The sequence below is a fragment of the Littorina saxatilis genome, linkage group LG6 (assembly GCF_037325665.1).
Source record: "Littorina saxatilis isolate snail1 linkage group LG6, US_GU_Lsax_2.0, whole genome shotgun sequence".
Lineage (NCBI taxonomy): Eukaryota > Metazoa > Mollusca > Gastropoda > Littorinimorpha > Littorinidae > Littorina > Littorina saxatilis.
The window spans coordinates 42,203,262-42,216,271 of NC_090250.1; the positions used below are offsets into that span (position 1 = coordinate 42,203,262).

The 13,010-nt window shown below is 42.6% G+C and overlaps 1 protein-coding gene across 3 annotated transcripts in view; it reads right to left on the minus strand.

Moving 5' to 3' along the window:
• LOC138969256 (WD repeat-containing protein 17-like) overlaps window positions 1-13,010 on the minus strand; it is a 76,393-nt gene that overhangs the window by 62,008 nt on the left and 1,375 nt on the right. The window contains exon 1 of one of the 3 annotated variants that reach the window (XM_070342003.1): window positions 6,627-6,689. The exons of 1 other annotated variant lie outside the window; for it this stretch is intronic. The gene's annotated coding sequence lies outside the window, so the exon portion shown is untranslated. Of the gene's footprint in view, window positions 1-2,748; window positions 5,443-6,626; window positions 6,690-13,010 lie in introns of those variants that run through there. One more of the 3 variants, XM_070342002.1, reaches the window with a different exon arrangement.

Consider the following 13,010-nt stretch of genomic DNA (forward strand, 5'->3'; position numbering starts at 1 on the left):
CACCCCACCGGGGCCTATGCGGCCCCTGGACCCCTGCCTTCAGTTGGAACCCCCCCCCCCCCCTCAAACGAACTTGGTCCGGCCCTGCACACTCACACACACACACACACAAACTCCCATTTTATTTCACTAAGACCTATTTCTGTTTTCTCTTCCAGAAACATGCATGAAATGCTATCATTTTACACATTTTGTGCAGACATTTGTCAAATTCTCAAAACCATGTGAATTAATGATCTCATCAACAACGATATGAATAGCCAGTTTACTTATTGCACAAAACAGACAGACCATAAATCACTTGAACAAGCTTGTTCAGGCAGTATTACATTAAGAGTCTGGTTAAAAAAATAATACATAACTTTTTTTTTTAAATTGCCGTAGATATTTTGGTAAAAAACCTCCATTGCTCCATTGGTTTTGAAACACCTACGCCTCAATACATTCTAGGATTCTACCATTTACCTCTATGCAATAAAAGCAAATGAAGCTTCCGGTTGGTGGGTGAGAAGGCAAATTTTTGGGCTCTGACAAATTTTTACGATTTCGAACTTTTAAAGTCAAATTTTAATCAATCAATCAATCAATGACGCTTATATCGCGCATATTCCGTGGGTACAGTTCTAGGCGCTCTGCAGTGATGCCGTGTGAGATGAAATTTTATACGGCCAGTAGATTGCAGCCATTTCGGCGCATATTTACCTTTCACGGCCTATTATTCCAAGTCACACGGGTATAGGTAGACAATTATTAACTGTGCCTAAGCAATTTTGCCAGGAAAGACCCTTTTGTCAATCGTGGGATCTTTAACGTGCACACCCAATTTTACAGTGCAATAGTTTTAGAAAGTGTGTTTTAGACGCAGTACAGACTATTTGTGACATTTACGGGAAGAAACATGGCGAGACCCAGGAGAAACACGAAAAAAACTGATTCTGACACCCCAGCCAAGAAGATGGAAGACCAAGATGGCGGGAAAACCGGCGCAATCTCAAACTCAGGTGTTGTAAACCAAGACAGTCATATCTGCAATCAGTGCACGCAGGTTTTCACGGAGGAGAGTGACCAGATGTTGATTTGTGAACGTTGTGACAATTTTTTGTGCATTTTTTGTGCCAATATTTCGAGGTCTGAGTACTCAGTACTACAAACCTCTGCGCATCTGCATTGGTTCTGTGAAGGCTGCGAAGGTGCTGCCTTGGCAGCAGTCAAAGAAGACAAGCTAATAGAAGCAAAGTGTAGCGCACTTTTCCAGGAATTTATGGAGAAGGAGCTCATGACCAGGTTGACAAGCCTGAGGGAAGAATTTGTGAAGGGGGCCTCAGGGACTGCAAAGCCTGAGGGCGGGAAGAAGGGGGAGGAAGTAGTTAAGGGAAAGGCTGATAGGGGGAAAGGAGAGGATGATAGCGTCAAACTGTTGGCAGAAATGGCAGAGAGGGATAGAAGAAAGGCAAACTTGGTGTGGTTTGGTGTGCCAGTGAGCAACTCAGACGATGCACAAACCAGAAAATCAGATGACACTATTTTTGTGAAGAAGGCATACTCGCAGGCCTTGGGGATAGAGGTAGAGATAGCCAGTTGTAAAAGGCTGCACTCGCAGTCGCAGGGGTCAGAGGGAAAGAACAAAAAACCTCTGTTGGTCACGTTGAAGGATGGCACCCAGGTGGATAGTGTTTTGAGGGAAGCCAGAAAATTGAAAGACAATGAAACTTTTAAAGGGGTTTTTATCAAGAAGGACTGTACCCCTTTAGAAAGGGCAGAGATGAAGAAGCTGGTAGAGGAAAGGGACCAGAAGAGGGAAGCGACAAGGGAAAAGAAGGGAACAGAAACATGGGTCATCAGAAATGGAAGGGTGGTGAATGTGAACAGAAGAAACCAGCCAGTAGACAAACCAGTGGCAGAGCAGGGGGTGGGGACGATAGTACTGGAAGAAAATGCGGAGAAGGGAAGAGAGTAAGAGAAAAGAAAGGAACTCTGGGAGGGAAGGGGAGTAAGACAGAGGATAAGAGCTCTAACTTGGGAGCAAACTGTACAAAGAAAAACCTTTTTTGTTTTTACACTAACAGTGATACTCTGCTTAACAAAAGGGCAGAGCTTTTACATGTGATTGAGTGTGACAGGCCTGACATCATTTGTGTAACTGAGATTTTACCAAAATTAGATTTACTGTGGATTTGTGTGAAATAAAGATTGATGGCTACAGTTGTTTTACTAACATCCAGGGGGGTGTACAGGGGGCTAGGGGGGTGGTTATGTACGTACGTGAACAGTATGGAGCGCAACAGATTGTTCTAGATGGCAACCATGCAAAAGTTTTAGAGTCTGTGTGGTGTGAGATACCACTTGTGGAGGGAGATAAGCTTTAACTGGGAACTGTATACAGGTCGCCAAACAGCTCTGTGGACAATAATCAATCAATCAATCAATATGAAGCTTATATAGCGCGTATTCCGTGGGTACAGTTCTAAGCGCTTGTCGAAGAGTTGTCAACACAGGACTAACAAAGAAACTAACATCTTCAGACGGACACGAACCCTATCACACACTAGCAAACCCTGGTAAACATACAACAAACAACTGTTTAACAACAATGTACACATCAATAGCTAGGTCCAAACAAAATAATATTAAGCACAAAGAAAACACCTCTCACAGAGCACAGCACAAGAATGTCTTTTGGGGCACAACACATCACGTCGAGCATGAAAGTCGCAGCCAGCTACGGGAAGAACTGAGTCTTCAACTTACTCTTGAACGCGTCAAGAGAGGGGCTCTGGCGAAGCTCAAGCGGCAGGGAGTTCCAGACGGAGGGGCCCGCGGAGGGAAATGCACGCTGACCAGCAGATGCGAGTTTCGAGCGAGGGATGTGGAGGCGGAGAGGGTCAGCAGCAGAACGAAGGGGACGGTCGGAGGGCTGGGTGTACAGGTCAAGGGAGGATTGAAGGTACTCGGGAGCAGAGTCGTTGAGACACTTGTAGACCAGAGTGGACAGTTTGTAGGAGATTCGGGTGTTGACAGGGAGCCAGTGCAAGGAGCGAAGTAGGGGGGTGATGTGGTCTCGCTTCGTCTTCCTCAACGTCAGCCTGGCAGCGGCGTTCTGGACTCGTTGTAGGCCATGAATGGATGAGGTGGGGAGGCCAGCCAGAAGGGAGTTGCAGTAGTCCAGACGACTGAAGATGAGGGAGACAACCAGCTTGACACAGGCACTTGACATAACAATGCACTGAACACTTTACTGAAAGAAATTACAACGAATAGAACTCATGTGCTAGTGACTGGAGACTAACTATCCTGAAGTGAACTGGAGCGAAGGCACGTCACCGTCTAACGCAGAACATAAGGCCACTGTGTTCTTGGACACGATCAGAGACACTTTCTTGTATCAGCATGTTGTGGACCCTACTCATTGTCGAGGTGATCAGCAACCTACTCTTATTGACTTGGTGTTAACGAATGAGGAAGGCATGGTTGCGAATCTAAAACATCATGCGCCTTTAGGTAAAAGCCATCACCATTGTTTAATGTTTGAGTACATATGCTATGCCAGTAAGATAGACCATGGGTCTGAGGGGAAGTTCGCCTATGCCAGGGGGGACTATGACTCGATGAAAACTAAGTTTGCATCTCTCAACTTAGCGAACAAAATTGAAGGACTCAAAGCACAGGAGGCATGGGACATTTTGTCCAGCAATATAGAGACACTAGTGGGTGAATATGTTCCTCATGTTCGGAGCAATGGACCCAATAGGAAAAGAAAACCTCTGTGGATGAATGAAAAAGCATTGGCCAAAGTGAAAAAGAAACGTTCAGCATATCAGAGATATATGCAAACTAGGGAAGGGGCAGACTACTTATTGTATGCAAAGGCCAGAAACCAAGCTAAGAAGGCATGTAAAAATGCGGTAAAAGATCATGAGAAAGACATTGCTAGAGCTGCTAAGAGCAACCCCAAAGCATTCTACGCTTACGCCAAAAGCAAGATGGCCACCCGAGATGGTGTGCCCGATCTAACTGATAAGAGTGGTAAACAAGCAACGAAAGACAGTGAGAAAGCGGATATATATGCTTAATGACTTTTTCTGTAGTGTGTTCACGAAAGAAAATCTTGACTACGTCCCTGATTGTGAGGGAAGGAAGTTGAATAATGAATTGAATAACATAGACATTGACACGAACGCAGTCCTGAAGTTGCTCAAGGCACTTGACGCCTCGAAGTCAACTGGACCTGATAATATGCATCCAAGAGTGTTGAAAGAATTGGCCGACGTTTTAGCTGAAGTTTTAGCGATTGTTTTTAGGGCATCGCTAGCTGAAGGAACAGTACCATATCAGTGGAAGCAGGCAAATGTAATACCCCTTTTCAAGAAGGGCTGTAAGAGCAGTCCAGGCAACTACCGCCCAGTGAGTTTAACAAGCATACCATGCAAACTGTTAGAAAAGTTGATAAGAACCAGTGTTTTCTCTCATTTGACAGCCGACGACTTGTTATCAGATTGCCAGCATGGTTTTGTGGCAAAACGATCATGCGTGACAAACTTAATTAGCGTCATTGACGACTGGACAGATAGCTTAGATGATGGAGTACCGGTTGACGCTGTGTACCTTGATTTTGCTAAGGCATTCGATTGTGTTCCGCATGTGCGGTTACTGAAAAAACTAGAAGCATATATGGTATTCATGGACTTGTCAAAGACTGGATCGGTGATTTTCTAAGTGATAGAAAGCAAAGGGTGAAGGTCAATGGGTCTATGTCAGACTGGAAAAACGTGACAAGTGGAGTGCCCCCGTGTGCTGGGCCCGGTTTTATTTGTTATATACATTAACGATCTCCCTGAAGTTGTGAGCAGTCTGTGCAGCATGTACGCTGATGATACAAAAGTGTACCGACAAATCAGAACTTGTGAAGATAGCAAGGAACTCCAGAGGGATTTGGACAGTTTGGTCGACTGGGCAGACAAGTTTGTTTGTTTGTTTATTTGTTGCTTAACGTCCAGCCGACTACGCAGAGCCATATCAGGACGAGGAAGGGGGGGATGAAGGGGGCCACTTGTCAAGCGATTCCTGTTTACAAATGCACTAACCCATTACTTGTGTCCCAGCAGGCTTTAGTAAAACTAAATTAATACCTACTGGAAGATTACCAGTTTCCAGTATGTTAAAATAGGCTTAACCTATCTACTGCTGGACTTACATCAGAACACTAACAGATTAAACTATACATGAATCGCGAGACAAGCGGCAAGAGAAGAGATTTTTGGAAAAAATACAGGTGAATGAGCAAGAAGGCAGAAAAAAGAAAAGAATTCATGAAGAAAAAGAGAGCATGACAGGAAAGAGGAACCAAAAATCTATCTAACAGCAAACTAGAAAGCTCCTGCGGTTCCAAAAACAGGAGGGGCCTTTAATTTCATAACCGCAGTGCCCCACTGCGGGAGGGCAGACAAGTGGCAGATGCGCTTTAATGCAGATAAGTGTAAGACATTACAGTTGGGTACAAAAAATCAGAAACTTGTGTATAATATGAGAAAACCTGGCAGCGTGGACAGGGTTGATCTGGAAAGCTCAAGTGCAGAAAAGGACCTTGGAGTCAATGTAGACAGTGAATTGAAATTCTCAAAGCACGTGGAAACACAAGTCAACAAAGAAAACAGAATCCTGGGTCTCATTAGACGGTCTTATGAGCATTTGGACGCAGAAACGCTAAGACTTCTCTTTGTTGCACTTGTACGGCCTCATCTGGAGTTTGCAAATGTGGTGTGGAGTCCCCGACTCGAGAAACATAAAAATGTGATTGAAAGTGTATTAAGAAGAGCCACGAAGTGTATTCCAGGGTTGAAGACCTTGAGTTATGAAGAGCGTTTGAGAGTTTTAAAAGTTCCAATCATGTGCTATAGGCGTATCCGGGGAGACATGATTGAAGCATACAAATTCGTGCATGGATACTACGATTGCAAGAACCCACTGGAGCTGAATAGCCTTTGTAATACCCGTGGACATCAGTTCAAGCTCAAGAAGAAACAGTGCAGAACAGCTCTCCGACAATCTTTCTTCACGAACAGAATCATAGACACGTGGAACTCCTTGGACAAGAATGTGGTAGAAGCGCCGACAATGAACAGTTTCAAAAATCGCTTGGACAATGCACTGAAAGATTATATGTACAGCCCAAATGTCAGTATGCCTCTCACTACACCAGCCAAGAAAAAGTTGATAGAATAGGCCACGGTCAAAAGATCGTGTAGGTTACCTAGCCCAAAGTTAGGCTAGGATAGCAACTGATCAAAAGATCAGACAAAGGCTCAACAGCCTAAGTACCAGTCACATAACATAACATAACAACAAGAAACAAATTGTATGCCTTCAACTGCAAAGCAGTTACCGGTACATATGCAGCTCTGCATTGATTGGAGAAGGCCCCACAAAGAAAATATTGACATAAGACTCCACTGGACCACTCAACTCTGGCAGCCTCGATGGAATATTTTTGCCTTCACCTGCTTCGGTCTCACACACTGCGATAAATCATTGTTTGGTCATTGTTGCTCGTCATTAGTTTAAAAACTCGCTTTATCGTGGAAGTTAAGAATTGATACACCAAAAACAAGATTATTGTATCTCCTTTTCACCTTAGGTGGATAAACACGTTCATAACTGAAAACACGAGCTAACTTGCCGCTCTTCTGTCAAAGAAGTGTACCTTCTCTACAGGAAACCACGTGATCACAACAATCTGGTCGCACAGGCCCGCTTCCGGTAGTTATTTTTTCCGAAATGTAGCGAAATGTAGTGAAATGTAGCGAAATGTAGCGAAAAGTAGCAAAATGTAGCGAAATGGAACATGATAAAAACGAACGACAACCACCACAGGCTGGCTTTGAGTGCCCGTAAGCACTATTTGCTGATGATACGACCATACACACTTCTGATAAAAAATTAGACAAAGTTTATTTATCATTGCAGAACAGTGTAGATGATCTCATCCCCGAGTACGCTAGTACAAGGGTCCAGCAGACTTTAATTGTGTGTGTGTGTGTGTGTGTGTGTCTCGACTTAACAGCTTATTGCTGGGAAACTACTGGGAGCAGTTCGTTCAAAAGTTGATACACTAACTTGATAATAGGTCCGATTGATCGTCTGTACTCGTGTGTGTGTGTGTGTGTGTGTGTGTGTGTGTGTGTGTGTGTGTGTGTGTGTGTGTGTGTGTGTGTGTGTGTGTGTGTGTGTGTGTGTGTGTGTAAGAGAGAGATAGAGAGGAAGAGAGAGAGGGAGTGAGGGAGAGAGAGTGTGTGTGTCTGTGTGTGTGTCTGTGTGTGTGTGTGTTTGTGTGTGTGTGTGTGTGTGTGTGTGTGCATTTTCACTGTGATCAAATTACAAATAAAAGAGAAAGTCACCACGCACATCCTCGGCTCGCATGCAATGTATTTATATAGCAAAGGGAATGCCTGTAATTCACACAGATCAATCACTTGGTCTTAAACGTGCACAAGACAAAAACTTTCATACTGGGGGAGCGAGCCAATCTGAAGAGTACTCGGGTCCAGCGCGAGCGTTTTTTATTAATTGGACGGAATATAACCACATGAGTCTTCACCCCCAAAAGACTGACCAAATACATGTTAATTACAACAAGGCAAAAAAGACAAAACATCAAGAATAATCCTCATTCCTTATTAATTGGCAACGATGCAATAGCGGAAGTAGATCAAAGTTTTGGGAGTAAATATCGATAATAATTTATCTTGGACCCATCATGTTAGATCGTTGTGTAAAACCATGTCGAGGAAAATATATTTGTTGAACAGAATAAAACACTTTCTTGATCCACACTCAAGGTTATTATTTTATAAGGCATACATACAAACCATCACGGATTATTGTTCGACCATCTGGGACTTAGCCAGTGCAAACATTTTAAAACCACTCTATAGTCTACACAGACGAGCACTAAAATCAGTTCTATTAAAACAATCCAGTCTTGTTTTCGACGATTATAAAAAACTTAAGATTTTGCTCTTAAAAGAAATATTTAAATCAAATAAAGGCGTGCTCCTTTACAAAATCCTTTCCGGACATGCACCGAGTGCTTTCATTACAACATTGGACGGAATAAAACCATGTCGAGGAAAGTATATTTGTTGAACAGAATAAAACACTTTCTTGATCCACACTCAAGGTTATTATTTTATAATGCATACATACAAACCATCACGGATTATTGTTCGACCATCTGGGACTCAGCCAGTGCAAACATTTTAAAACCACTGTATAGTCTACACAGACGAGAACTAAAATCAGTTCTATTAAAACAATTTAGTCTTGTTTTCGACGATTATAAAAAAACTTAAGATTTTGCCCTTAAAAGTCAAAGTCACTGTCACTGTCTTTGGTTTTAACCCTTTTGTTGGCACAGAGTGCACCACTGGGAGAAAAAGGGGACCTCGGTTTCTTTTCTTCGGTGTGCTTGTGGTTTTGGCACAAGTTGTTTCCGTTTAACTTGACCTGGCTTCTTGCCTTTATGTGTTGGTGCACGGGATGTTCTGCATCCGTCTGTGCTCCTGACTACTTGTCTGTCAGTACCAATGCAGACATGAACTTTTTGAAACGCTTGCTCCTTTTGCCCTTATCTTCAAACAACCAAATGTCCCGCGAGACAACAAATCTGTCAAACTGTGGCGTCAAAGAAAACTCCAACATTTATGAAAGAACTTTTTACTTCGCGGTATCAGTTGTTGGCGAATAACCGCATGCAGTTTATTCACCAACTCAACAAGTTTGAGAGACTTCCAGCTAACAGCCTGTTTGAGCACATGGTTGATGCTCTCGCAGTTGTTGTTTGTCCAGCGAACGTTTGCCAAGAGTAGGTTTTTCATTCCTGTGTATGCAGCAACATTCTGCAAAAGCAGTGGTGTCATTTTGTCCACATACTTCTGAACACCCGAGTCTGAGGGAGAAACCATGCATAAACTGTCTTCAGCTTCGACCTGGTCATCAGCCGACGCCAGGATTCCATTGCGCCCGAAAATCAAATTTTCGAAGTGCTGCCTTTGTGACTTCGGCAAACCCACTTTGTCTTTCAATGACGCAGAGAAGTTTTTCTGCAGGTGAAGCGAACAACACATTAGCAGAGATCCGGGGAACGCCATCCCCATTGCTTTTCTCATCGCAGTTTCCTCATCACTGCCCCAGAACAGGTAACTCTTTACAATCTGCTAAAAGGCCTGCCAGATGCTGGAAAAAGACACTGAATGTGGCAGTGTCACTATTCCCGTGTAAAAATAAAGGCCCGCAAAATAGAGGATGGTCTCCCGTCTTGCGGTTCATTAATGCCAGGTTTTTGTACAAAGAACAGTGACGTGGACGCTCCCGAGATTAAAAGTTTTGTCCACTCCCAAAACTGTCGCTTGTGCAGAGCAGGGTGGACAACAGAAGCGTCGTAGATCACTGATTTGTTCTTCTGTGTACAAAATTATGCACGGCACTTTGCCACGTTGGCGAACAACAAGTTTAATGAAAGGTAAGACATGTTCTTCGACACCAGCTACTTGGTCAGAGAAATTGTCGTTGTGTGCATGGGGTTGATTTTCTTGTCTCATCCTAGCCTTCGCGTTATATATGCAGCGTTTATTTCTCGGTCCTTCAAAGACCTCCGTGTCACTTTCAGAATTGCCTGCATACACTTCAGCTGGTCGTTTGCTCAAAAGATCAGTCTTTATTTTATGCATCTGTTTGGGGTGAATTCTAACGTAAGGGCCAGGATTTCCAGTGGTCGTCCTGCCATGTGTTCTTTGTGGAGGATTGGTCCCTTTGTACTCATGGACAGCTATTGTTGGTACATTACCTGACAGCCATAATACCCGCTTCTCGTATGGTTCATCAACAGTGTATGTCTTGTGTTTTATGTGACTACTGTTTCTGGTGCTGGTTGGGGTACAAGGGGGATATACTCTCTCTTCTTCTGCACTGTCTTTTCACGACAATGCATGCCATTTTTGAAGCTCACGTGCTTTAAAGTACCATCAGTTTGCACACAAACACTTTTGCTGGTTGGGCCACTACCCCAAGCACCTCTGTCATCGACAAATTGAGGTTTGTTTTGGGCCCTCCTGGTCACATTCTCTGCATTATCAACAATGAAGAAGACATTTTCTTTCGGACCAGGGGGGACGTTTTCAACTCTGTCTGACATTGCCGTGTTCTGGAGTACATGAATCAACTTTGCAAGTTCAAGAAATTTGCCATTTGGCAAAACGTTCACGTGATTGGGCATTACCGTGTTTTCATGGAAATCATCATCATCATCATCATCATCATCATCATCATCATCATCATCATCATCATCATCATCATCATCATCATCATCATCATCATCATCATCATCATCATCATCATCATCATCCTTTAGCACAACATTCATGGAATTGGGCATTACATTGTTTTCATGGAAATCATCATCATCATAGAAACACGGGATACAAGGCCCTGAAATCACAACAAGTGATTCCAACTAAATATACATTCAATCAAACAATACTTTCAATATCAAACATACAAAGTGTTTGAATCAAGACTACAAAACCAACAATGCATCCTGTGCCTGCCCCTGATCTGCTTGTCATGTTGCGTGTTTTTTGTGATGAAATCCCCATTGTTTGGTTTAGGCATACTGGTAACGTTCACACTGACTCATTGTGGTTGGTCTAGTTTGTTCTTTAATCCAGAGAGAGAGATAGAAGTAAACAAGGAAACAAAAGAAGGAAGAGAGAGAGAGAGAGAGAGAGAGAGAGAGAGAGAGAGAGAGAGAGAGAGAGAGAGAGAGAGAGAGAGAGAGAGAGAGAGAGAAACGAACAGACCGACAGACGGAGAGAGAGAGAGAGAGAGAGAGAGAGAGAGAGAGAGAGAGAGAGAGAGAGAGAGAGAGAGAGAGAGAGAGAGAGAGAGAGAGAGAGAGAGAGAGAGAGAGAGAGAGAGAGAGAGAGAGAGAGAGAGAGAGAGAGAGAGAGAAGTAAAACGAACAGACCGACAGACGGAGAGAGAGAGAGAGAGAGAGAGAGAGAGAGAGAGAGAGAGAGAGAGAGAGAGAGTGAGTGCGAGAGCGAGAGAGAGAGAGAGCGAGAGAGAGAGAGAGAGAGAGCGAGAGAGAGAGAGAGCGAGAGAGATCAAATCAAATCAAATTTTATTTTACGAGGGTTGTGGCATAAGCAATATAAACGAGCTTCTTTTCAACCAGCCCTCGCCCAGAGAGGGACTATTCCCAATCTTGAATACATATATATATATATACATGTATACGTAAAACAATTACAAAAGATAAGCAAGGCAGAGAAACTATTCACATGACTATATACACGTTGTAGGCTATACATACATTCTTGCGTTATGAAACACTGATGCTTTATGGACAGACTGATATGATCAATATGAAAATAATCAGAACGAAGTCTTCCATCACTGTGACTTTTCGTAATTTGACATTAAATGTAATGAGAGGTGTTTTTTGAAAGTATTGAGACTTGTTGGGACTCGAACTGATTCCGGGAGAGAATTCCACAAAACGCTGCCAGAATAAGCTAAACTTGATTTAAAGAGATCTATCCGCGGAATGGGGACGTTGAATTTTCGGCTTGGTTTGGCTTTAAATTTTGTAATGAAAGCACTCGGTGCATGGCCGGAAAGGATTTTGTGAAGGAGCACGCCTTTATTTGATTTAAATCTTTCTTTTAAAGGCAAAATCTTAAGTTTTTTATAATCGTCGAAAACAAGACTGGATTGTTTTAATAGAACTGATTTTAGTGCTCGTCTGTGTAGACTGTACAGTGGTTTTAAAATGTTTGCACTGGCAGAGTCCCAGATGGTCGAACAATAATCCGTGATGGTTTGTATGTATGCATTATAAAATAATAACCTTGAGTGTGGATCAAGAAAGTGCTTTATTCTGTTCAACAAATATATTTTCCTCGACAGAGAGAGAGAGAGAGAGAGAGAGAGAGAGAGAGAGAGAGAGAGAGAGAGAGAGAGAGAGAGAGAGAGAGAGAGAGAGAGAGAGAGAGAGAGAGAGAGAGAAACGAACAGACCGACAGACGGAGAGAAAGAGGGACGGACACACCAATAAAAGAAGACAAAGTCAGACAGACAACAAAATGGAGAGACAGAGAATGAGAAAGAAGGCGAGAAAGAGCGGAGACAGAGAGAAGTAGAAGTAAACAAGGAAACAAAAGAAGGAAGAGAGAGAGAGAGAGAGAGAGAGAGAGAGAGAGAGAGAGAGAGAGAGAGAGAGAGAGAGAGAGAGAGAGAGAGAGAGAGAGAGAGAGAGAGATAGAAGTAAACAAGGAAACAAAAGAAGGAAGAGAGAGAGAGAGAGAGAGAGAGAGAGAGAGAGAGAGAGAGAGAGAGAGAGAGAGAGAAACATTGAAACATTGAAACATTGAACTTTATTACAGGAAAGATAGCATTAGGTCCGTAGGACCTTTCTTACAGCTAGTCCTGATCTAAGCAAAATGGTTATAATCGAAATGGGAATACATAGGAACAAACTTTTTATGATGAAACGCAGACACACGCAATAATAGTAATATAAGAATAAGATCATTTTTTATCGACATGTGATATACAGATATACAACCATACATTATCAGAACACACACACACACATATATATATATATACACGCACACGCACACACACACAGAAGATCAACTAACTTATAAGGCAAGCCAACATAACACGACACACTAACCAAATAAAGGATCAGGTAGCAAAGTTAAAAAAAAAAATAAAAAAAAAAATTAAAAAAAAAAAAAAAAAAAACCGTTCATGACCTAATATATACCATCTTAGATTATGAAGGAATCACCATGCCAATATAAAATGCAGTAATACTATCTTAGATACTAGAAGGAGTAATACACGAGAATGTATTCTTATCACACCAAGTTGACGCAAGACACATACATGCACATTTTCAGAAGGATAAAAGGCACACATACGTTTGAGCAACCAGGCACATTACATTA